At 43.4% G+C, this 26,615-nt stretch overlaps 1 pseudogene; it reads right to left on the bottom strand.

Annotated features, from left to right (window-relative positions):
- Nucleotides 1–26,615, bottom strand: part of LOC111976302 (plexin-A2-like) — a 271,282-nt pseudogene that overhangs the window by 198,541 nt on the left and 46,126 nt on the right.

Here is a 26,615-nt window from a genome sequence, read left to right as displayed (position 1 = left end):
TACGTGAACAGCTATCACTAAATCAAATGTGTTTGGGAATTTCTAACAGACCATTGGATAATCTTTTAACATTTAACAGGACGCCCATAGTAGTTAATTCAGGGGGGGGGGGGTTAAAGCCTTGGTCCTTGTAACTCTGATGTAACTCTGAGGTGTTTTGAGTGCTAACCGTCAGTATCTAAATAATATGTGTGAAATGCTTGATAGTGTATGTGATGTACATAGAGAGGTCTGCACCTGCATTGCTTGCTGTTTGGGGTTTTAGGCTGGGTTTCTGTACAGCACTTTGAGATATCAGCTGATGTTAGCAGGGCTTTATAAATACATTTGATTTGATTTGATTTGGTCTACTTTCTTGGGGAACTGAATATTGACTGGTTTTCATCAAGCTGTCCACTCAGGAGGAAGCTTCTCACTGTAACCAGGGCCTGTAATCTGGTTCAGATTATATTTTATCCTACCAGGGTGTTTACAAAAATCACAGGAACAACATTGTCAGAGACTCCAGTCACCCAAGTCATAGACTGTTTTCTCTGCTACCGCACGGCAAGCGGTACTGGAGCGCCATGTTTAGGACCAAAAGGCTCCTCAACAGCTTCTACCCCCAAGCCATTAGACTGCTGAACAATTAATAAAATGGCCACCGGACTACTTACATTGATCCCCCCCCATTTGTTTTTACACTGCTGCTACTCGCTGTTTATTATCTATGCATAATCACTTCACCCCTACCTACATGTACAAATTACCGCAATTAACCTGTACCCCGCACACTGACTCGATACTGGTACCCCCTGTATATAGCCTCGTTATTGTTATTTTATTGTGTTCTTTTTATTATTTTTTACTTTAGTTTATTTGATAAATATTTTCTTAGCTCTTCTTGAACTGCACTGTTGGTTACGGGCTTGTAAGTAAGCATTTCATTGTAAGGTCTACACTTGTTGTATTCGGCGCATGTGACAAATAAAGTTTGATTTGATCATCCACATGTATTGATTACACTTTAACTAAATGTTTAACTAAAATTTGTTCCACTTTTTGTTACATTACAGCTGTCACGTTCCTGACCTATTTCTGTTAGTTTGTTGTATGTGTTAGTTGGTCAGGACGTGAGTTTGGGTGGGCATTCTATGTTGTCTGTTTCTATGTTGGTTTAAGGGTTGCCTGGTATGGCTCTCAATTAGAGGCAGGTGTTTGGCGTTCCTCTAATTGAGAGTCATATTTAGGTAGGTTGTTTCACAGTGTTCGTTGTGGGTGGTTGTCTCCTGTGTCAGTGTTTGTCGCACCATACGGGACTGTTCGGTTTGTGTTGTACATCGTCATTTTATGTGTAGGCTATTTTCCCTGTTCGTGCGTTCTCGTGTTTAATGTAAGTTCGTCGTTCAGGTCTGTCTACTCCGTTTGTTGTTTTGTTAGTTTATAGTGAAGTTCGTGTTTTCGTCTTGTCTTTAATAAATATTATGTGTTCACAACCCGCTGCGCCTTGGTTCCCTCAATACTCCTCCTTTTCGGTTGAAGAGGAGGAGGACCACCGTTACAACAGCCTTATTGTAAAATGGATTAAAGTAATTTTTTCCTCATCACAAAACACACAATACCCCATAATGAGAAAGCGAAAGCAGGTTTTTAGAAATGTTTACAAATTTATAAAAAATTTAATAAAAAATGAATTAACTTATTTACGTAATTATTCAGACCCTTTGCTATGAGACTCGAAATTGAGCTCAGGTTTATCTTTTTTCCATTGATCATCCTTGAAATGTTTCTACAACTCGATTGGAGTCCACATGTGGTAAATTAAATTGATTAGAAATGATTCGGAAAGGCACACACTTGTCTTTATATGGTCCCACAGTTGACAGTGCATGTCAGATCAAAAGCCAAGCCATGAGATCGAAGGAAGTCTCCGTAGAGCTCTGAGACAGGATTGTGTCAAGGCACAGATCTGGGGAAGGTTAGAAAAAATATTCTGCAGCATTGAAGGTCCCCAAGAACACAGTGGCCTCCATCATTCTTAAATGGAAGAAGTTTTGAACCACCAAGACTCTTCCTAGAGTTGGCCGCCCGGCCAAACTGAGCAAATGGGGGAGAAGGGCCTTGGACAGGGAGGTGACCAAGAACCCGATGGCCACTTTGACAGAACTCCAGAGTTCCTCTGTGGAGATGGGAGAACCTTCCGAAAGACAACAATCTGTGCAGCACTCCACCAATCAGGCCTTTATGGTAGAGTGGCCTGACGGAAGCCACTCCTCAGTAAAAGGCACATGACAGCCCACTTTTTATTTTATTTATTTATTTAACCTTGGAGTTTGCCAAAAGGCAAAAGGCACCTAAAGGACTCTCAGACCATGAGAAACACGTTTCTCTGGTCTGAAGAAACCAAGATTGAACTCTTTGGCCTGAATGCCAAGCGTCTCATCTGGAGGAAACCTGGCACCATCCCTACGGTGAAGCACGGTGGTGGCAGCATCATGTTGTGTGGATGTTTTTGAACAGCAGGGGCTGGGAGACTAGTCAGGGGAAAGATGAACGGAGCAAAGTAAAGAGAGATCCTTGATGGAAACCTGCTCCAGAGCGCTCAGGACCTCAGAGTGGGGTGAAGGTTCACCTTCCAACAGGACAACAACCCTAAGCACGCAACCAAGACAATGCAGAAGTCTTTGAATGTCCTTGAGTGGCCCAGCAAGAGCCCGGACTTGAACTCAATCGAACATCTTTCGAGAGAACTGAAAATAGCTGTGCAGCGACGCTCCCCTTCCAATCTGACAGAGATTGAGAGGATCTGCAGAGAAGATTGAGAGGAACTCCCCAAATACAGGTGTGCCAAGCTTGTAGCGTCATACCCAAGAAGACTCAATGCTGTAATCGCTGCCAAAGGTGCTTCAACAAAGTACTGAGTAAAGGGTCTGAATACTTATGTAAATGTGATATTTCAGTGTATTTATAAAAATAAATGGCAAAAATAAATACAATTTGCGCTAAAAACCTGTTTTTTATGAGGTATTGTGTGTAGATTCATGAGGCAAAAAAACGATTTAATCAATTTTAGAAGAAGGCTGTGGAAACAGTCAAGGTGTCTGAAAACTTTCTGAATGCACTGTATGATGTTAAAAATATTTGTTGGTCTGATGTGATTAATAAGGAGCATCCAGACGCTCACATGCACTTGATGAATTTATGAAATTGCTTCTTCCAATTACTGATAAACATGCACCTGTTAAGAAAGTGATTGTTAGAACTGTTACGGCTCCATGGATTTATGAGGAATTGAAAAACTGATAGGTGTTGGCTGCACATCTGACTGGTTTACTTACTACAAACTGAGAAATGATGTGACTAAAATCAACAAAAAGAAGAAGAAACTCCATTATGAAGCCAAGATCAATGATATAAAGAATGATGGGGGAAAAAACGTTGGAGTACTTTAAATGAAATTATGGGCAGAAAGACAAATTCAACTCCGTCTTTCATCGAATCAGATGGCTTATTCATCACAAAACCATTTGATGTTGCCAATTATTTTAATGATTACTTCATAGGCAAAGTGGGCAAACTTAGGTAGGAAATGCCAACAACGAACAGTGAACCATTGTACTCATGCATATAAAAACAAATAATTAAAGAAAAGCATTGCAAGTTTGAATTGTCTAAAGTTAGTGTGGGAGAGGTAGAAAAATGATTGTTATTGATCAATAATGACAAACCTCCTAGCATTGACAACTTAGATAGAAAGCTACTGAGGATGGTAGCTGACTCAATAGCCACTCCTATCTGTCATATCTTCAATCTTAGCCTAGGGGGAAAGTCTTTGTCCTCAGGCCTGGAGGGAAGCCAAAGTCATTGCTACCCAAGAGTGGTAAATCGGCCTTTGCTGGTTATAACAGCAAACCTATCAGCTTGCTGCCAGCTCTTAGCAAACTCCTGGGAAAAAATTGTGTTTGACCAAATACAATGCTATTTCTCTGTAAACAAATTAACAACAGACTTTCAACATGCTTATAGGGAAGGGCACTCAACATGTACTGCACTGACACAAATTACCAATTGGTTGAAAGAACTTGATAATAAGAACATTGTGGGAGATGTACTGTTAGATTTAAGTGCAGCCTTTGATATTATTGACCATAACCTGTGTTTGAGAAAACGTACGTGTTATGGCTTTTCAACCTCTGCTATATTGTGGATTCAGAGATATCTAATATAACTCAGAGGGTTTTCTTTAAAGGAAGCTTCTATACTGTCAAACATGTACCGCAGGGCAGCTCTCTAGGCCCTCTACTCTTTTAAATTTTTACCAATTACCTGCCACTGGCATTAAACAAAGCATTTGTGTCCATGTATGCTGATGATTCAACCATATACACATCAGCAACCACAGCTAATAAGTCACTGAAACCCTCAACAGAGTTGAAATCAGTTTTGGTATGGGTGTCCAGTAATAAACTGGTCCTGAACATCTATAAAACTAAGAGCATTGTAGCTGAATCTGCTAATGAATGGTGTGGCTGTTGAACAAGTTAAGGAGACTAAATTACTTTGCGTTACCTTAGATTGTAAATTGTCATGGTCAAAACATATAGATTCAATGGTTGTAAAGATAGGGAGCGGTCTGTCCATAATAAAGATATGCTCTGCTTTTTTGACACCACACCCCACAAAGTAAGTCCTGCAGGCTCTAGTTTGATCTTATTTTGATTATTGTCGAGTCATACGGTCAAGCGCTACAAAGGAAGACCTAGTTAAGCTGCAGCTGGCCCAGAACGTAGCGGCACGTCTTGCTCTTTGTTGTAATCAGGGGGCTAATATTAATACAATGCATGCCAGTCTCTCTAAGAGTTGAGGAAAGACTGACAGCATTACTTCTTGTTTTTATAAGAAACATTAATGTGTTGGATATTCCAAATTGTTTGCATAGTCAACTTACACACAGCACTGACATACACACTTATCCCACCAGACATGCCACCAGGGGTCTTTTCGCAGTCCCCAGGTCCAGAACAAATCCAAGGAAACGTACAGTATTATACAGAGCCATGAGTGCATGGAACTCCCATCTTATATAGCGCAAGTAAACAGCAAACCTGGTTTTAAACAAACACATAAAGCAACTCATCACAGAAAAACGCCTCTCCCCATCTGACCTACTTGTTGTGTGTATGTACTGACATGTATGTGTAACTTGATAGCTGCACACACACATACTTACCACCACCTTTTAACCCCTGTCCCCCCTAATAACACCTGCCTGCCACCACACCAGTAGCACAATCCACCATCACTATCCTAGCAGGCTTCCCGTCGCCATGCTCCACCACAGCCCAGGAAATAGCTACATAAACAGCTAGAGCTATTCTATAGGGAGAGAGGGAAGGAGAGTGAGAGAGAGAAGGAGAGTAAGAGAGAGAAAGAGAGAGAGGGTGGGGGGCTGGGGAAGTGTGGAAGTGGGGAAGGGAGGTGTGTGTGTGTGTGTGTGTGTTGTGTGTGTGTGTGTGGTGTGTGGTTGTGTGTGTGTGTGTGTGTGTGTGTGTGTGTGTGTGTGTGTGTGTGTGTGTGTGTGGTGTGTGTGTGTGTGTGTGTGTGTGTGTGGTGTGTGTGTGTGTGTGTGTGGTGTGTGTGTGTGTCGGGGGGGGGTTGGGAAGGAAGCCAATCCAATTACAGGCAGCGGTGCAGATGAGCCCTGGTTCCTAGTTCAGCTGCACTAAAGTATCTTTCTCCTCCTCTCCCCTCTCCTCTCTCTCTCTCTCTCTCTCTCTCTCTCTACTCTCTCTTCTCTCTCTCTCTCTCTCTCTCTCTCTCTCTCTCTCTTCTCTCTCGTCTCCTCTCTCTCTCTCTCTCCCTCGCTCTCCCTCTACCGCCCTCTCTCTGCTCTCTCTCTCTGCTCTGGGGGAGGAGAATGCAGTGGAATGCCAGCTTCCTTATGCAAGGATGAGGCTCCAGCACTGCTATTCCGTGTCACCTTACCTACCAAGCATAACATCCTGTAAACCTATAGCCCTGTCCTGCTATGTAGTGATGTGCACTGGTCCCCATGGCCTGCCTGGCAACAGCTTATCAGCCTGCTGCAGTGGGAGAAAGCAGAGCAGGGGCTGTGGCTGCAGTGGGAGAGGGCTGGGGCTGGGAGTCTGAGGCTGGAGCAGGGACTAGGGGTCCTCCGGGCCTCCCGCCTGGGCGACACACAAGGATGGAGTAGTGCTGAGCGATTAACCGAAATGTAGGTTATTTTTCGTTTTTTAAACAATAAATTGACCGATGTCGGTTAAATAATCAGAATTCCATTTTGTTCTGTTTTTTTTCTGTGAGCTCAATGCGCACATTGCACAATTTTTCTAGAGATAAATCAGATCCAGCCTGAACTGTGCGATGTAGTAGGGAGTTATAGTTTCCTACAAGCCAATATTTGACATAGTTTAGCACATAAAACGTGGTAATTAACTTCAATGACCATAATCCATTGCGCATCTACTTGTCCGGTCTGTGTTTTTATTACGACTTGCTACTACGGAAGAGAGAAGAGTGTGCGATCGTGAGGGGATATAGAGAGCAGCTGTTGCTTCCCGAGGTATTACTACTAGGGATGAACGATATATCAGTGAACATATCGGAATCGGACGATATTAGCTAAAAATGTCAACATCGGTATCGGCCGATGCCTCGTTTAACGCCACGATGTGCAAAACCGATGTCAAAGCTGATGTGCATACCTATATAACGTAGGTACATGACGTAATGACACCACGTAAAATATTGCGCTATACGTGCAACACAGCATTCCTAAACTAGCCCACAATGTCTGCTGTGTGGATCGAGCAGTCAACAAGTCGAGCAGTCATTTGAAAGTGTAACGAAATTTCAGCGAGACAACTCAAATGCGAAATCCATTAAAGCCAAGATAATGGAATTCATTGCTCTTGACAATCAACCGTTCCCTGTCGTGGGTGATGTTGGCTTTCGCCGACTGGTCGAGCACCGGTACCCACTACTAAGTACGCTATTTTCAGATGTTGCACTACCGGAGTTACACAAAAATTGCGTCACTGGTATTAGCTTCATGACATACACGCTATGGAACGCCGTTTGGGTCTTTGCGTGTCAAAAAAGATACAATAGCACTGTCAAAGCTGGACAGAAAAGTCTGCAAACAAGCAAACACCGGCCACGAACGATGTGTTTACAATACCGCATTGTTAATAAAGCATAATTTGTTTGACCGCAACTTCTGGAGTAGCTAGYTTTAGCTTGGTACCTAGCTAGCACCAATGCAACCAGCTTGAAAACAATGACCACTAGAACCTGCTGTCATTTTCATTATTCTTAGCAATGATTTAGGAATCCTTGTGAGTAAGTATTAGCTAGGTTGCCACTTGTTGTTCGTCTATTGAAATTGAACCTCAGTTCATGAAAATAAATAGCTAGTCAGCAACTTAACCCTGTTGCCCAAAGCTAACGTTATAAGCAGCCAGCTAGCTTCATCTGGCTAGTGAGGCTCGACCGCACCAGTTTATGTGTTGTGAAGCTAGCCACAATACGGATTAGGCACAATAGTGGAATTTGCGGTTTGCCTTCAAACTAAAAGTATGTCATTGACAGTAATGTAAATGAATACAAATAGCAACTTTTATTTGTAAGGCTAACTGCAAAGTCCACTATTGTGGCTAATCCTTATTGTAGCTAGCTTCACATAGATGGGTCCGACCACCATTCATCAAATAAGAACTGTCTTATAAATTAGGGTTATTTTAGATGATGACACCTAGCTATATAGTTAGATAGCTAACTATAGCTACTGAAACAGATGTTGTGTTATTTGACATGTTGTATTATTTGTGTGTGTGTGTTAAGGTTGGGCGATTGTGTACAAGCCTACATCGCCCGATTGCGCCCCATAGCGATCCTCGATAGTCGATCACTATGGGGGGGGGGGGTCTTTCTTATGGCTACCCATGTATTTCCATGGAAATATGAAGTTTATTTGGAAAGTAATAAATATATTTTTAAAAGCATTCATGATTTGAGGAAATGTAATATACTAACTATTACTCTTGTTAAAAATATGAAATGGTATAACATTTGGTGAAGAGCACATTATGACTTTAGGACTCGAAACTCAAAGTTTAGGACTTGAGACTTGACTTGATACTTGTCGGTCTTGACTTGAAACTTGACTCGGACTTGCCTGTCTTGACTTGGGACTTGACTTGGGACTTGAGTGCTAAGACTTGAGACTTACTTGTGACTTGTAAAACAATGACTTGGTCCCACCTCTAGTTATTGGTATCAGTATCGTTTTTTTTTGGCAAGGAAAATATCGGATATCTGTATCGGCCAAAAAGGTCATATCGGTGCATCACTAATTACTACCTGAAAATACATTATGTACATGATTGACAGTTGGTATTTAGCAGTCATAAAAGTATGCCTTATTTACTTTGAAGAACTCCTAAAATAGTAATTTTGTCAGACAGCATAGGCAGCAGCTCAATAAACATTAGATGAAGACTAGGAATGAAATAAAGTTGTCAAATAAAACAAATGTAATATACACAACAACTGAAATATTTGATTAAAGTAAAGTAATGTGAATAACTGATGGTTAATAAGTGATGAGCAGTAATGGGCCGTCACTACCATCATGGGACTTTTATTCATTTTTTGGTTCTGTGTTGTTACAGCATTCAACCCACATAATGCATAATGCACTTACTGTATAAAAAAACTATCGAAAACGAAAACCGTGATAATTGTTTTAATAATCAAACTGAATCTGAACCGAACTCAAACAGCACTAATCGCTTAGCACTAGGTTGGAAGTAAACCCCTAAACACACAGCAACCACACGCTACCAAGCTGCCTCATCCTCTCCCCTCTCTCTTTGTCATGAATAGATCAGGCTCCATGCTTGAACAGGCTGAACATACAGGCTTCCGGGATTTTCTCTCCCAGCCAGGCAGCCAGTGAACCAGCCGGCCAGGCAGCCAGGCAGTAAGGCGGTGGACCGTGGAGCTGTGTCTCTCGCTGTGCCTTCTGATATCCTGGATAAATCCTCCTCCATGCAACGGTTACTGTGGTAACAGCCATGATGCTGTGGATGTGAGCAACAGACAGCCAGGCAGCCATGATGGTTCACTTTGCATGGCATTGTCATACATGGAGACAGGGAGAGGATGTGAAAAGAGAAGACACATACTGTATGTGAGGAACACGGGAGGGAGAAAAAAGGAAACAACCCACAGTACTGAATGCACCAGAGAGTAGAGAATTGTGTTCTACTGTCTAGTTCAATTTAATCATGTAGAAAAAATGCTATAAATGATTAAGTACCTCAAACAAGGAGGATTACACCGAATGAGACTCTTTCAATTCCACATCCTGATTGGGGCACAGATTCAATTATGAATAAATAGATGAAGCAACAGACAACCGAGCAGGTCCATTTGTGTTGTGTCCCAGGGGCAAGGGAAACTGAGAGCACGCCATACTGGCCGGATGTGATACAGCCTGGATTCGAACCAGGGACTGTAGTGACGCCTCTTGCACTGAGATGCAGTGCCTTAGACCGCTGCTCCACCCAGGAGCCCAACAGATATAGCATAGCGCTTTTCCAGATGCTCAAAGAGTTTTACAAAGGAGGAACACTCACCTCACCAATCACCATCAACATCATCTACATTCAGCAAGCAGGGGCGTCAATTGGGTATGGTAATTTAAAATAGGTTACTAAAATCATTCCAATCCCAATTAATAGACAAATGCAGTTTAACGGTACTAGCGAGATGACTTTAGGATATTAGGACCATGCTGACGCCTGGGAGCAGGAGGGAAGGCTGTTTGTATGGCTGGCTGGCTTTATGGAAAACAGTGCAGAGGTAAAGATGGCTGTAGTAGATGGCTTTGGCTAGGTAACTGCTGTTTGCCTTGACATGAAACTAAACTAGAGGTGTAATCCCAGTGCGGAGCTAGTGCATAGCAGACAGCTGTTTGTAGAATGTTCAGTCCCCTATTGACTGAGGGGAATGAAGCTACAGCAACAAGCTGATAATGGCTGGAGTCCATTTTGCTTGTTTTTTTTCTGTTCTCCAAATTGCATTTTAGAGTTTTTAAATTGTGTAGAAATTCAGTAAATGAGCTTACATTTTCAAAAAAATCCTTGGAGGGGGAAAACCCTGTCACATTGCCATACCCTAGGTTTAGCTGAAATTACGACCCTGTCAGCAAGGCAGCCTCAACAGCTGTAAACACAGGGAGCTCTTCTAGATTACACATACATCATTTGGCTGTCACTGTACTTCAATACCCAAAAAGCTCTGACTGTGTAATACCAGGTTAACAATTCTATTATGATGAAGTTGCCAACTTCTCCCACCACACAACATGCTCCACTTTCTCCATCATCACTCAAATCTCTCCATGCATAATAGCCACCTGAGCCACTACAGTAGATGCTCTTTATGCTGCCTTGCTTTGGTGGTGGTGAGGTGAAATGTGACATTTGAGGACTGTCTAGCCCTTAAAGCTACAGTCTGGGATCTGGGAATCTATTCAATTGTCATTTAAATTCATTTTTATGGCTGTTTTTCAAATCGCAGACTGTAGCTTTAACCGACAGCATTGTCTGTCTGCTCCAGCAGAGACTGCAGGCCGGATTTTGCGTGGGCCAGCTCTCTCTAGCCTCCCCTTTCTCTGGGTCTCAGGGAGAAAGGTGCCTATTAAAATTAATGGGCTGGCAGAGGTTATTCAGCACGGCCACCATAGACAGAGCTCATTCCACAAGGGGAACATAATGACCACCACAGAGGAACGACACCTCCTCCCCCACGCCCTGCCACCCAACACCCCTGCCCACCTGCTCAACTGTCACAGGACCAGACACATTAAATATGGAGGAGGAAGGTTTATCTTCTCCTTACCACCACACCGTGCTCCGTCCATTCAGTCCCTTGAATAGAATACTACCACTTCAGTGTCTGAGGTTCTGAGGACCAGTCAGTGGACAGACAGCCTCCTCAGTCTCCTGAGGCCAGGGATTCAACAGTGATGAAGTGCTTCACAATCGCTTTAAATGGACCTTGAACTGGGAGACCAGAATAGCTAGAGGACTTTTTCAATAGGTGAACGGGCTGGAGAAGACTGCCCAGAACAGAGTGTAATGGAGAGGCGTCATCGATGACCTATGCTCCCTAAAGAGCAACGGCCCTAGGTAAGTCAGTATTTTCGAAGTCCAGGCTCTGGCTGGCGATAACAGCCGGTAATTGACCATAACTGCCGGGAACTGACAGTAAGAGTAACTGACCTTTTTGAGGCGTCCGCTCTTGGTGCCCACGAAGGCCACGCAGTATCCGTTGTAGACGTAGGAGGTGACGGAGGTCATGCGGTCCCGTGTCTCTGTGTAGAGGGTGTGTCCCGTCACCAGCTGAGAGCCGCCTAGGGGCTGGTTGATGTCCAGACCACAGAACGAGTCATCGATGGGCACCGGCTGGAGGAGAGAGAAGAGGGGTTAGATACGGAGAGGGAGGGAGAGAGGGATGGAGGGAGAGAGAGAGGGAGGTCAGAGATACTATAGAGAGAGGTAGGGTCAAATGGTGAGAGAGTGAGGGTTCTATGAAGAGAGACAGAGTAGGATCAGAGAGAGGTGGTTTTATATCTAGTGAATCCTGCTGTAGCCTACCAGACAGACTTCTGCCTTTCTGTTCCACTTGGTAGACATGTCTCTGCTGTGCTTGACTGAGCCCCACCTTGCCTCCTCACACAGGTATATGATAACTTCAGGGCAAGAGGAGGAACTTTTACCATGCAGAGCTTCTCTACTCTGCAGGTTAACATGTTACAGTGATGGAATGGAATGGACAGGTAAACAATAACTAGAGAATCTGACTGGAGGACTTATGACCTGACTTTGGTCCATCCAAGAGAAAAATGACCTGTCAAAATGCCTGATAAAATCTCATTCTCAACAGAAATACAGTACCAGTCAAAAGTTTAGACACACCTACTCATTCAAGGGGTTTTCTTTTTTTGATATTTTCTACATTTTAGAATAATAGTGAAGACATCAAAACTATGAAATAACACATATGGAATCATGTAGTAACCAAAAAAGTATTAAACAAATGAAAATAGATTTTAGATTCTTCAAAGTAGCCACCCTTTGCCTTGATGACAGCTTTGCACACTCTTGGCATTCTCTCAACTAGCTTCATGAGGTAGTCACTTGGAATGCTTTTCCAACAGTCTTGAAGGTGCTCCCACATATGCTGAGCATTTGTTGGCTGATTTTCCTTCACTCTGTGGTACAACTCATCCCAAAACCATCTCAATTGGGTTAAGGTCGGGTGATTGTGGAGGCCAGGTCATCTGATGCAGCACTCCATCACCCTCTTTCTCGGTCAAACAGATCTTACACAGCCTACAGGTGTGTTTTGGATTATTATCCTGTTGAAAAACAAATGACAGTCCCACTAAGCGCAAACCAGATGGGATGGCGTAGAATGCCTTGAATTCTAAACACATCACAGTGTCACCAGCAAAGCACCCCTACACCATCATGCCTCCTCCTCCATGCTTCACGTTGGGAACCACACATGCGGAGATCATCCGTTCACCTACTCTGTGTCTCACAAAAATCTCAAATTTGGACTCATCAGACAAAAGGGCAGATTTCTACTGGTCTAATTTCCATTGCTGTGTTTCTTGGCCCAAGCAAGTTTCTTCTTATTATTGGTGTCCTTTAGTAGTGGTTTCTTTGCAGCAATTCAACCACAAAGGCCTGATTCATGCAGTCTCCTCTGAACAGTTGATGTTGAGATGTGGCTGTTACTTGAACTCTGTGAAGCATTTATCTGGGCTGCAGTTAATTGCCGATTTCTGAGGCTGGTAACTCTAATGAATTAATCCTCTGCAGAAGAGGTAACTCTGGGGCTTCCTTTCCTGTGGTGGTCCTCATGAGAGCCAGTTTCATCATAGTGCTTGATGGTTTTTGCGGCTGCACTTGAAGAAACTTTCAAAGTTCTTGACATTTTCCGAATTGACTGACCTTCATCTCTTAAAGTAATGATGGACTGTCATTTCTCTTTTCTTATTTGAGTGTTCTTGCCATAATATGGACTCGGTCTTTTACCAAATAGAGCTATCTTATGTATACCACCCCTACCATGTCACAACACAACTGATTGGCTCAAATGCAATACAAAGGCAAGAAATTCCACAAATTAGCTTTTAACAAGGCACACCTGTTAATTGAATTGCATTCCAGGTGACTGCCTCATGAAGCTGGTTGAGAGAATGCCAAGAGTGTGCAAAGCTGTCATCAAGGCAAAGGGTGGCTATTTTGAAGAATCTCAAATATAAAATATATTTTGATATGTTTAACACTTTGGTTACTAAATTATTTCATATGTGTTATTTCATAGTTGTGATGTCTTCACTATTATTCTACAATGTAGAAAATAGTACAAATAAAGAAAAACCCTGGAATGAGTAGGTGTGTCCAAACTTTTGACTGGTACTGTATAAGAAACTATGCAGAATCACGACAGTGCAGTCAAAATATTTCCAACTGTCCTTAGTTAGGAATTGAATTCCACATCACATCAGCGGAGGGACTAGGCTGTTGTGGTGATCCAGGTTAGGTCAGAGTGTGAGTGGCGGTGACAGTGGAGGAGGGACGGTGGCCTCAAAGTGCCATATAGAGTAAAGGAGATGTCCAGGAGAGGGCTGGGACTGGGAGGAGCATCATTCAGAGGTATCAGGGCAGACAGACAGACAGGCAGGGCACATTGATCACTGACACACAGCCACACGCAGCCACAGTGTGTGTGTGTTACAGATCAGGGGCGGGGTCAGCCACACTGATCACTGACACACAGCCCCTACAGCCCCAGGACCCAGGAGCCATGGTTGTCAACCCGTCCTCCCTCACTACACTACACTACACCACACTACACAACGCCGCACTACACCACACTACACTACACCACATCACACTACACCACGATACACCACATCACACTACACTACGCTACGCTACACCACGCTACACCACACCACACCACACTACACCACGCTACACTACACACGTACACCACACCACTACACCACGCTACACCACATCAACTACACCACACACACTACACTACGCTACACCACACCCACTACAAACACATTACACACACCACACTACACCCACGTTACACTACACCACACTACACCACGCTACACCCCACACGCTAACACCGCCACCCACCACAACCACACTACACCACCACCTACACACACTACACCAATCACACGCTACCCACCACACTAACGCTACACACACCACACTACACCACCTACACCACCTACACCACACTACACACCCTACACACCTACACCACACTACACACACTACACCACGCTACACCACACTACACACACCACGCTACACCCACCAACACTACACACCACACCCACACTACACCACGCTACACCACCCTCAACCACACTACACCACCCTACACCACACTACACCACACACCCTACCTACATCACATCTACACCACACTACACTACCCAACTATTACACTACACCCACCACGCTCACCACAGCCACCTACACACACTACCCTACACCACGCTACAACCACACCACACTACACCACGCTACACCACGCTAAAACACCACACACACGCTACGCTACACCACGCTAACACACACCACACTACACACACCAACACACACAGACACCACACTAACCACACACCTAACCCACCACACCACACTACACGACACCACACTACACCACACTACACCACACTACGCCACACTACGCTACACCACACTACGCCACACTACGCTACACCACACTACGCTACACCACACTACACTACGCTACACCACACCACACTCGTAAAGCCTTTACAACCAGCTTAGCTTTTCATGAGCAGAGCAAAAAGCAATAACGCTGATGGGCATAAACGCCTCAGCCTCGTAGGCGCGCGCCCTCAGCCCCCGCAGAATCAACACCATTTCCTTTTATTTGCAGCTCCCAAAATAGCATGGATGGAAGGGATGGAGAAATATATAGTAGAACCACTCCACTGTGATACAGGAGCTAAGCAGGAAAAGGGCAGCTAAATGCCTGTGATTAGCTGTGCTTATGTCTCTTAATCGGGGAACGTAGAACATGTCTAAAATGATTTGAGCTGGTTTCTGTTTCTGCGTGCTGTGTAGTGGCCTTATCTGGGGATCTGTGTCTGTCACAGACAGAGAGAAACAGTCTGAATCAGATGAGCGATCTACAGTGGGAGCTATAAAAAGAAGCTTGAGGAACTAGCTTGTGTGTGACTGTGTCAGACTCTTACTTATCAATAACTACTCCCACAGACACCAACGTCATGTACAGACAGACTCAGGCTTTAAATCTGTTCCAAGGAGTCTCAGTCTGATAATGGGATTCAGAGCATTTGGTTCTGATTATATCTAAATGGTTTGGATGATGTAAGCTTAGTAGGCTTGGCTGGAAACCTAAATCCTTTTGGATCTCATGTAGTCGTGTTTTCCAAAAGCACCTTACTATGGATATTGGGGGTTTATTGTTATGGTCTATATATCAGGGATGGGCAACTTTAATAGGGATGGGGGCCACAGAAAAATCAGAACTTATCATCAAAGAAAACAAAACATTACATGGGCTTGCTCCTACCTGTCTCTCCGATTTGGTCCTGCCGTACATACCTACACGTACACTACGGTCACAAGACGCAGGCCTCCTTATTGTCCCTAGAATTTCTAATCAAACAGCTGGAGGCAGGGCTTTCTCCTATAGAGCTCTATTTTTATGGAATGGTCTGCCTACCCATGTGAGAGACGCAGACTCGGTCTCAACCTTTAAGTCTTTATTGAAGACTCATCTCATCAGTAGGTCCTATGATTGAGTGTAGTCTGGCCCAGGAGTGTGAAGGTGAACGGAAAGGCACTGGAGCAACGAACTGCCCTTGCTGTCTCTGCCTGACCGTTTCCCCTCTCTCCTCTGGAATTCTCTGCCTCTAACCCTATTACGGGGGCTGAGTCACTGGCTTACTGGTGTTCTTCCATTCCGTTCCTAGGAGGGGTGCGTCACTTGAGTGGGTTGAGTCACTGACGTGATCTTCCTGTCCGGGTTTGGCGCGCCTCCTAGGTTCGTGCCGTGGGGGAGATCTTCGTGGGCTATACTCGGCCTTGTCTCAGGGTTGTAAGTTGGTGGTATGAAGATATCCCTCTAGTGGTGTGGGATGTGCTTTGGCAAAGTGGGTGGGGTTAAATCCTGCCTGTTTGGCCCTGTCCGGGGGTATCGCCGGACAGGTCCACAGTGTCCCCTGACCTCTCCTGTCTCAGCCTCCAGTATTTATGCTGCAGTAGTTTATGTGTAGGGGGGCTAGGGTCAGTCTGTTATATCTGGAGTATTTCTCCTGTCTTATCCTGTGTCCTGTGTGAATTTAAGTATTCTCCCTCTAATTCTCTCTCTCTCCCTCTCCCTCCCCTCCCAGAGGACCTAAGCCCTGGGACCATGCCCTAGTCCACCTGGTCGTGCTGCTGGTCCAGTTTCGACTGTTCTGCCTGAGGCTATGGAACCCTGACCTGTTCACCGGATGTGCTACCTTGTCCCGGACCTGCTGTTTTCGACTCTCTTTCTCTCTACCGTAGCTGCTGTCTCTAACTCTGAATGCTCGGCTATGAAAAGCTAACTGACATTTACTCCTGAGGTGCTGACCTGTTGTACCCTCTACAACCACTGTGATTAGTATTATTATTTGACCATGCTGGTCATCTATGAACGTTTGACCATCTTGGCCATGTACTGCTTTAATCTCAACCCGGCACAGCCAGACGTGGACTGGCCACCCTCCAGAGCCTGGTCCCTCTCAAGGTTTCTTCCTAGGTTCCTGCCTTTCTAGGGAGTTTTTCCTAGCCACCGTGCTTTTACATCTGCATTCCTAGCTGTTTGGGGTTTTAGGCTGGGTTTCTGTATAGCACTTTGTGACATCTGCTGATGTAAAAGGGGCTTTATAAATACATTTGATTGATTGATTGATTAGGAACACCTGCTCTTTCCATGACATAGACTGACCAGGTGAATCCAGGGGAAAGATATGATCCCTTATTGATGCCACTTGTTAAATCCACTTCAATCAGTGTAGATGAAGGGGAGCAGACAGGTTAAAGAAGGATGTTTAAGCCTTGAGACATTTGAGACATGGATTGTGTATATGTGTCATTCAGAGGGTTAATGGGCAAGACAAAAGAGTTAAGTGTCGTGTCTGACTATGATTCAATTATATTACATGCTATTTTATCAAATAGATTACCTGACGTTTAATTGATTACGTGATTGAATTAAACCGTGCAACAATTAAACCATTAATAACCTGGGGCACCAGGGAAGCATTCATATATATTGAGCAGTTATCTCCCGAAGCCACTCTCTAAAAGATCTGAAGATCTTTCATATCAATAGCAGTCAATTATTAATCTTCACCTCGATTGGTCTAATTCTTATTGTCGTAAGTACTTGGTTATCTGCACGTACCCTAGCTAATAAGTTGAATCAGCAATACACAAATTGGCTTAATTATGTATTTACTAAATACCTAAATAATCACGCAGAATTACATGAACTCAGCAAAAAAAGAAACGTCCTCTCACTGTCAACTGCGTTTATTTTCAGCAAACTTAACGTGTGTAAATATCTGAGACATATCTGAGACATAAACTGAACAAGTTCCACAGACATGTGACTAACAGAAATGGAATAATGTGTCCCTGAACAAAGGGGGGTTTAAAATCAAAATTAACAGCCAGTATCTAGTGTGGCCACCAGCTGCATTAAGTACTGCAGTGCATCTACTCCTCATGGACTGCACCAGATTTGCCAGCTCTTGCTGTGAGATGTTACCCCACTCTTCCACCAAGGCACCTGCAAGTTCCCGGACATCTTCGCTGGCCATGGCAGAACACTGACATTCCTGTCTAGCAGGAAATCACACACAGAACGAGCAGTATGGCTGGTGGCATTGTCATGCTAGAGGGTCATGTCAGGATGAGCCTGCAGGAAGGGTACCACATGAGGGAGTAGGATGTCTTCCCTGTAACGCACAGCGTTGAGATTGCCTGCAATGACAACAAGCTCAGGCTGATGATGCTGTGACACACCGCCCCAGACCATGATGGACCCTCCACCTCCAAATCGATCCCGCTCCAGAGTACAGGTCTCGGTGTAACGCTCATTCCTTCGACGATAAACGCAAATCCGACCATCACCCCTGGTGAGACAAAACCGCGACTCGTCAGTGAAGAGCACTTTTTGCCAGTCCTGTCTTGTCCAGCGACGGTGGGTTTGTGCCCATAGGCAACGCAGTTGCTGGTGATGTCTGGTGAGAACCTGCCTTACAACAGGCCTACAAGCCCTCAGTCCAGCCTCTCTCAGCCTATTGCAGACAGTCTGAGCACTGATGGATTGTGCGTTCCTGGTGTAACTCGGGCAGTTGTTGTTGCCATCCTGTACCTGTCCTGCAGGTGTGATGTTCGGATGTACCGATCCTGTACAGGTGTTGTTACACGTGGTCTGCCACTGCGAAGACGATCAGCTGTCCGTCCTGTCTCCCTGTAGCGCTGTCTTAGGCGTCTCACAGTACGGACATTGCAATTTATTGCCCTGGCCACATCATGCCTCCTTGCAGCATGCCTAAGGCACGTTCACACAGATGAGTAGGGACCCGTGGCATCTTTATTTTGGTGTTTTTCAGTCAGTAGAAGGGCCTCTTTAGTGTCCTAAGTTTTCATAACTGTAACCTTAATTGCCTACCGTCTGTAAGCTGTTAGTGTCTTAACAACCGTTCCACAGGTGCATGTTCATTAATTGTTTATGGTTCATTGAACACACATGGGAAACAGTGTTTAAACCCTTTACAATGAAGATCTGTGAAGTTATTTGGATTTTTACGAAATATCTTTGAAAGACAGGGTCCTGAAAAAGGAATGTTTCTTTTTTTGCTGAGTTTATTTATATACACACAGGTTAGATCACACATTGACTACTAATAATTTAATGAAAAGCCCCTAGTGGGCTAACCCGATATGACGGCTGGTAACACAAAGGAAGGGGGTTGGGTTTGAATGAAAGAGCGGGAAGACTGAGGGACAAAGGGATTGGGTCGCTATCGGACCTTGAGAAGCTATGCTACCATAAATACAGAATCTTATGCATTCCATTTACTCTGAGCTGCGCTTCGATAGATGGGTCGAAGATGGAAGACTGGTTGACCCATTAGATCTTTCTGGTCATAGTGTTGTAGAGCGGATATGTTAAAGTACCCTGTCGTTCTTAGGAGATTGTCTGTCCTTTTCTAGGCCACGTACGTTTACAGTTGCAGCTGATAACTCTAGGATGTGTCTAGGATGTATCACTTCTTTAGTGAATAATCGTTCAAAGTTCAAACCAAGTTGCCATAATCAGCTCGTGCTGTAGTCTGGCTGGTCTAGTCGAAATTCACCATTCCAGCGTGGTGATCGTCACCTCCACGTTGAAATTCGCCCTTTTAAACGTTAGGACAGCAGTCCTAACATTTCTGGAACTAAATGTTAATTTTGTTAGGTTGTAGTTGAAATTAGCCCTTTTAAACGTATGGACACCAGTCCTCACATCATCGGGAACTGAGGTTGACTTCTGTCAACTGGCTTTTGTGCTGGGGGAGAGAAGGGCGTGTTTCATAGTTCTCAACTAATGTCTGTTCACTTGGGCGTGGCCACTGAGTGAGCATAGTTTACTTATGAAAACAATTATCTCATTTAGAAGCTAAAATTACATTTAATATTTTCACAAATAGTTTCATATTTAAACATTTAAATTGCGCAACAATTCCATATGAATCTGATAACTAGAATGTGTAGACTTTCCAAGATACAATTTATGTCGTCCTATCATCAGATATAATGTCCCAGACAACAACTGATCTGACATCATATTCTTTAAGTACCAACGGACACTTTCAACTGGTTGAGAAAGGGAAATATTGTTCCATTCCCCAACCTTTTGATGTTACCATGCTCTCTCTATGTTAACAAAGGGCTTTCCAAGAGTCCAGTCTGTAGAGTGGAGAGAAAAGGGGGAAAGGTATTTATGGGGAGGTCATAAACCTCACCCAACATGGCAACGTCATGACAGTAGTACTGTAGGTGCCAGGCGCACCGATTTGTGTCAAGAACTGTAAAGCTGCTGGCTTTTTCCACACTCAACCGTTTCCTATGTAAATCAAAAATAGTCCACCACCCATATGACAACCAGTCAACTTGACACAACTGTGGGAAGCATTAGATTCAACATGGGCCAGCATCCTTGTAGAATGCTTTCGACATTTTGTAGAATCCATGCCCCAAAACCACTCCTGCATTGGGGTTGTTGTACTGTTGGTAGGTGAATCTTCGCCCCAGTGTGAGGTCCAGAGTGCTCTGGAGCAGGTTTTCATCAAGGATCTCTCTCTACTTTGCTCCGTTCATCTTTATCTTGATCCTGACTAGTCTCCCAGTCCCTGCCACTGAAAAACATCCCCACAGCATGATGCTGCCACCACCATAGAGATGGTGCCAGGTTTCCTCCAGACGTGAAGCTTGGCATTCAGGACAAAGAGTTCAATCTTGTTTTTCATGGTCTGAGTCCTTTAGGTGTATTTTGGCAAACTCCAATCGGGCTGTCATGTGCCTTTTACTGACGAGTGTCTACCATAAAGGCCTGATTGGTGGAGTGCTGCAGAGATGGCTGTCCTTCTGGAAGGTTCTCCCATCTCCACAGAAGAACTCTGGAGCTCTGTCAGAGTGACCATCGGTTTCTTGGTCACCTCCCTGACCAAGGCCCTTCTCCTCCGATTGCTCAGTTTGGCCAGGTGGCCAGCTCTAAGAAGATTCTTGGTGGTTCTAAACTTACTCCATTTAAGAATGATGGAGGCCACTGTGTTCTTGGGGACCTTCAATGATGCAGACATTTTTTGGAACCCTTCCCCAGATCTGTGCCTCGACACAATCCTGTCTCGGAGCTCTACGGACAATTCCTTCGACCACATGGCTTGGTTTTTCCTCTCACATGTACTGTCAACTGTGGGACCTTATATAAACAGGTGTGTTCCTTTCCAAATCATGTCCAGTCAATTGAATTTACCACAGGTGAACTCCAATCAAGTTGTAGAAACATCACAAGGATGATAAATGGAAACAAGACGTACTTGAGCTCAATTTCAAGTCTCATAGCAAAGAGTCTGAATACTTATATACAGTAAATCAGGTATTTCTGGTTTTATTTTTAATACATTTACAAATGGGTCCTATTATGCCTGGAGGAAACCAAGCACTGTATTCCACAGTAACAACCTCATACCAACGGTCAAGCATTGTGGTGGTAGTGTGAGGGTTTGGGGATGCTTTTCTCCCTCAGGACCTGTACGACTTGCCTTAATAGAAGGAACCATGAAATCTGCTCTGTATCAGAGAATTCTACAGGAGAATGTCAGGCCATTCATCTGTGAGCTGAAGCTTAAACGCAGCTGGGTCATGCAGCAAGACAATGATCCAAAACACACAAACAAGTCTACATGAAAATGGCTAAAAAGGAACAAATTTGAGAATGGCCTAGTTCAAGTCTTGACCTAATCCCAATTGAGATGTTATTGAGTGATTGGGTGGTGCATAACTTTGTTTATGAAATAAATGAAATAAGTATGTCATTGTTGTGTTATTTGTTCACTCAGGTTCCCTTTATCTAATATTAGGTTTTGGTTGAAGATCTGATAACATTCAGTATCAAAAATGTGCAAAAGTAGAGACAATGAGAAAGAGGACGTATACTTTTTCACGGCACTGCACATATACAGTATATATTATTATTATCATCATTTGTATTTTATTTTGAGGAAATTGGTCTGTGGACCGGGCCGCCAGTTGCCCATCCCCTATTTATACCAATAAATATTGGCGATCTGGAGTCACTAGCTAGATTTCACTCTTGGATTAATCTGGTGCTAACAACATTGATTACCATTGCCAGAGTTGTGCTCTATAAATAGAATACCCCCATTGACTGGTGGCATTAATCGATATTTAACAATCACATAGCAGATCAACTGGACAGGGGGATGGTGATATATCCACGCCTGAACTTCAGATTTGTTCAGGCTTGTCTACTATTATGGTGATATTTTTAATACAATATTATGTCTCAAATGCAAACAATGTTGATAGTAAAGTGAAGGTTACATTCACTCCCTATGATTGACATAGTTAAACTTTCTAAAGCAGAATCAGATGTCTGGACACTGATGTGAACAATAAGTGTCTGATTAGCATTTCACACGGTCCCCCTCAACCTCCTGACCTCTACTCCCCATTACTACACTATGGGAAGCTATAGCTAGGTGACAGGGATGTGGACACAGGTTCCGCTCCATCTCAGGAGACAGTCAGGATCAATAGTGGATCCTCCTATTTAGACATGCATAGTCGTGAGTATGGTTGAGTAGCCAATGACCATGGATAGAGAGGAAGAGAGAGTGACACCAGCTGAATATGTGAGCCCCATCAGTGTTACTCCACATACACTGGAAGGCTTGGTATGACTGTGAGCTTCCAGACAGTATAGACCAAGTCTGACCCTCATGTAAAGTTCTTTTTTTCAATACATGTTATCTATATGAGTTTATTTTAACATTCAGGACTAGTGTATTGGGGAAATTGGATTTTTTTTCCCCTTTAGGAAAGCAGCTGTGCACAGAACCTCAGCCCCATTTAGAAAAAACAACCATGCCGCTTGAGGGAGATTGAACGAAAACACAGTCAAGGTTAGCATACCAGAGGACATATCCAGCTGTTGGGGTGTAATATGAACGGGCTTTCAGAGATCTTCATCTGTTGACGTCTATCTGCATAATCCATTAAACATCATTACATGCAACATCTCTTTATCTGCTGGGCTAGCCGCTAGACACATTTCCTTGGCTAGCAGAGGACAGAGGAGAGGAGGGTTGATACTATGGAATGCGGCTCGGAGTTTAAGGAACATTCTAATGAGGGCTGCTGAACTGAAGGAGATAGGAGAGAATGTTGGAGGAGGTCTGGGCAGTGACGATGGTCTCACTGGGGGCTGCAAGAGGATTCTCCTGGGCCCAGTTTTTCAAAAGTTATCTATCCGGATTTCACCCACCAGATAGGATTAAATGCATAGACATAGAATAAATAGAATGGACAAACCATTGACTTGAATGGGGACTGTTCTATTCGTTCTATTTCCATACATGTAATCCTACTCGGTAAGTGAAATCCAGATAGATAACTTTTGAAAAACTGGGCCCTGGGGACTAGAGAGGCTATAGTAGATCTTATCTGACTCCCACGGTGAAAGAGTGAAAGCCTTTACACCCGCCTCTCTCTCTCTCCGCCTCCTCTCTCCCTCCCTCCCTCCTTCTCCCTCTCTCTCTCTCTCTCTCTCTCTCTCTCTCTCTCTCTCTCTCTCTCTCTCTCTCTCTCTCTCTCTCTCTCTTTCCCTCTCTCTCTCTTTCCCTCCCTCCCTCCCTCTTTGTGGTGCTAATGAAACCAAACAGTGCAGGCCCCAGATAACGTCTCCCTCCGCTTGACAATCACCTCTGACATTGCACTAATGGGGAATTTAGTGATGTTAATAAAAGCGGTCAATAGAGTGCCCAGGGGGAATAGCACAAAGGCAACCACACACTTCTGATCTCACCGGGGATATCATTAATATGGCCCAAAATATATCATCCTCTGTACACCCCAAACCCATCCCCCGGCCCACACATACGCTACATACTGGCATTAACATGCACACAGACACACAGAAGACACACAAAAGACACACACACTTTCAAAATGAGACACTTGCACTTGAAGGCAATCACTAACAAGCATGTCTAGCCTATAGACTTCACACACATACATGCACATCCTACATGTCGTGGAGACTAAACACTTAGGCCTATAGTCATTAGTGTTCATAATTCCCCTTTTAATTCATATTAGCAATTAAAGACCAAAGACACGGAGGAGCAGGCAGGACAGACGCCTTGTGGGACTGAATTAAAATAAAGAAACCAAACTGTGGCTGACAAGATGTGGCGTATATGTGGCCTGGTATTAGAGAACAGGGATTTCAGAGAGGAGGGGATGGCTTGTGGTCTGGCTGCTGGTACACTAAATGAGCTCGCCTTCTCTCTTTCTTTCTCTCTCTCTCTCTCGTTTGCTCTCTTTCTCCCCATCTCTTCCCCCTTCTCCCTCCCCATCTTCGAGGGCAAAGAGTGTTTCTTTGGATTGCATTGGAGTAGAATATAATCACTTTGGTGTTCGCCAAGGAAAATAAATCCCCTCCTTAATTTGCGAATATTTCTCAGTCATTCAGATAGTCCTTAATGTGCCTGTTCTGCTCCCCGAAGCCGCAAAACAATTAGGCCTAATTACATGTAGTGTGAGAATGATTTGATAAAGGGAAATGTTGTATCCCTGCAAAGTAGAGCAGTCAAAGGCAGTTATCTTGATTGCTGTGTTTGTTATTATTATGAGTGTGTGCATCCACCGTAGTTCCTCCCAGACTCGACCTTGTCGTTTCCAGGGTCGTTGGTGAGCTGTTGCTGCCCTGTTGTTTAATGTCTAGAGGAAACAGAGCGGTAGCCTAAAATCCAGATTTGTTTTGTGCTACTCCTTCTACTCCGTGTAATATGCAAAAAATGGAGTGGCAAGGAGTGTAATGTAAGCACAAACAGACTGTTACACATGATATTAGAGCTGAGTTGAGGAATGGCTCTGTAAGCTATTACCAGCGGTAACCTCAGTAGACTACAGTCAGTGTAAAATGTAAATGAATTATTCTGCTGGCTTTCTACATTGAACTGAGGCTGATGAGAACTCCCAGTGGAAGGGAGCTGTCTGCTTCTTGGTAAGTGAACGTTGAGGTGTGAATGGAAACAGAGGCTGAATAATGATGTCTGGTTTGGTTTCACTGTATCAATGCCTACAATAACCTTGGACTTGCACTGTGTAAGATGAGTCTAGCACTATTGTACATTGTTCTCTGTAGAAATGGTAACAGACCACGTAACTCTACTGAGCCAAAATGGTCATTGGGTATGAAATACAGAGAGAGAACTATTTACAGTATGTGCTTGAACTTCACACTATTTACAGTACGTGTTTGAACTATGCACTATTTACAGTACGTGTTTGAACTATGCACTATTTACAGTATGTGTGTTTGAACTATGCACTATTTACAGTATGTGGTTCAAACATACATACTGTAAATAGTGCATAGTTCAAACACACATACTGTAAATAGTGGCGAAGTTCAAGCACATACTGTAAATAGTGCATAGTTCAAAACACACATACTGTAAATAGTGCATCGTTCAAACACACATACTGTAAAATATGTGCATAGTTCAAACACACCATACTGTAAATAGTGCATCGTTCAAACACACATACTGTAAATAGTGCATAGTTTCAAAACAAACATACTGTAAATAGTGCATAGTTCAAACACACATACTGTAAATAGTGCATCGTTCAAACACACATACTGTAAATAGTACATAGTTCAAACACACATACTGTAAATACTGCAAGTTCAAAACAACATACTGTAAATAGTGCATAGTTCAAACACACATACTGTAAATAGTGCATAGTTCAAACACACATACTGTAAATAGTGCATAGTTCAAACACACATACTGTAAATAGTGCATAGTTCAAAACACACATACTGTAAATAGTGCATCGTTCAAACACACATACTGTAAAATAGTGCATCGTTCAAACACACATACTGTAAATAGTGCATAGTTCAAACACACATACTGTAAATAGTGCTAGTTCAAACACACATACTGTAAATAGTGCATAGTTCAAACACACATACTGTAAATAGTGCATAGTTCAAAACATCCTGTAAAATAGTGCATAGTTCAACACACATACTGTAAATAGTGCATAGTTCAAACACAATACTGTAAATAGTGCAATAGTTCAAACCATCGTTTAAAAAATGAATTCAAACACATACTGAAATAGTGAATAGTTCAAACAACATACTGTAAATAGTGCATAGTTCAAACACACATACTGTAAATAGTGCAAGTTCAAACACACATACTGTAAATAGTGCATAGTTCAAACACAATACTGTAAATAGTGCAATCGTTCAAACACACAAACTGTAAATAGTGCATGTTCAAACACACATACTGTAAATAGTGCATAGTTCAAACACACATACTGTAAATAGTGCATCGTCCAAACACACATACTGTAAATAGTGCATATTCACACACACATACTGTAAATAGTGCATAGTTCAAACACACATACTGTAAATAGTGCATAGTTCAACACACTTAGTAAAATACATAGTTCAAACACACATACGTAAATAGTGCATGTTCAACACACATACTGTAAATAGTGCATAGTTCAAACACACATACTGTAAATAGTGCATAGTTCAAACACACATACTGTAAATAGTGCATCGTTCAAACACACATACTGTAAATAGTGGCATAGTTCAAACACATACTGTAAATAGTGCATCAGTTCAAACACACATAA

The sequence above is a fragment of the Salvelinus sp. IW2-2015 genome, linkage group LG17, assembly GCF_002910315.2.
Source record: "Salvelinus sp. IW2-2015 linkage group LG17, ASM291031v2, whole genome shotgun sequence".
In the NCBI taxonomy this organism is placed as follows: Eukaryota; Metazoa; Chordata; class Actinopteri; order Salmoniformes; family Salmonidae; genus Salvelinus; species Salvelinus sp. IW2-2015.
This window is presented reverse-complemented; position numbering and strand designations above follow the sequence as displayed.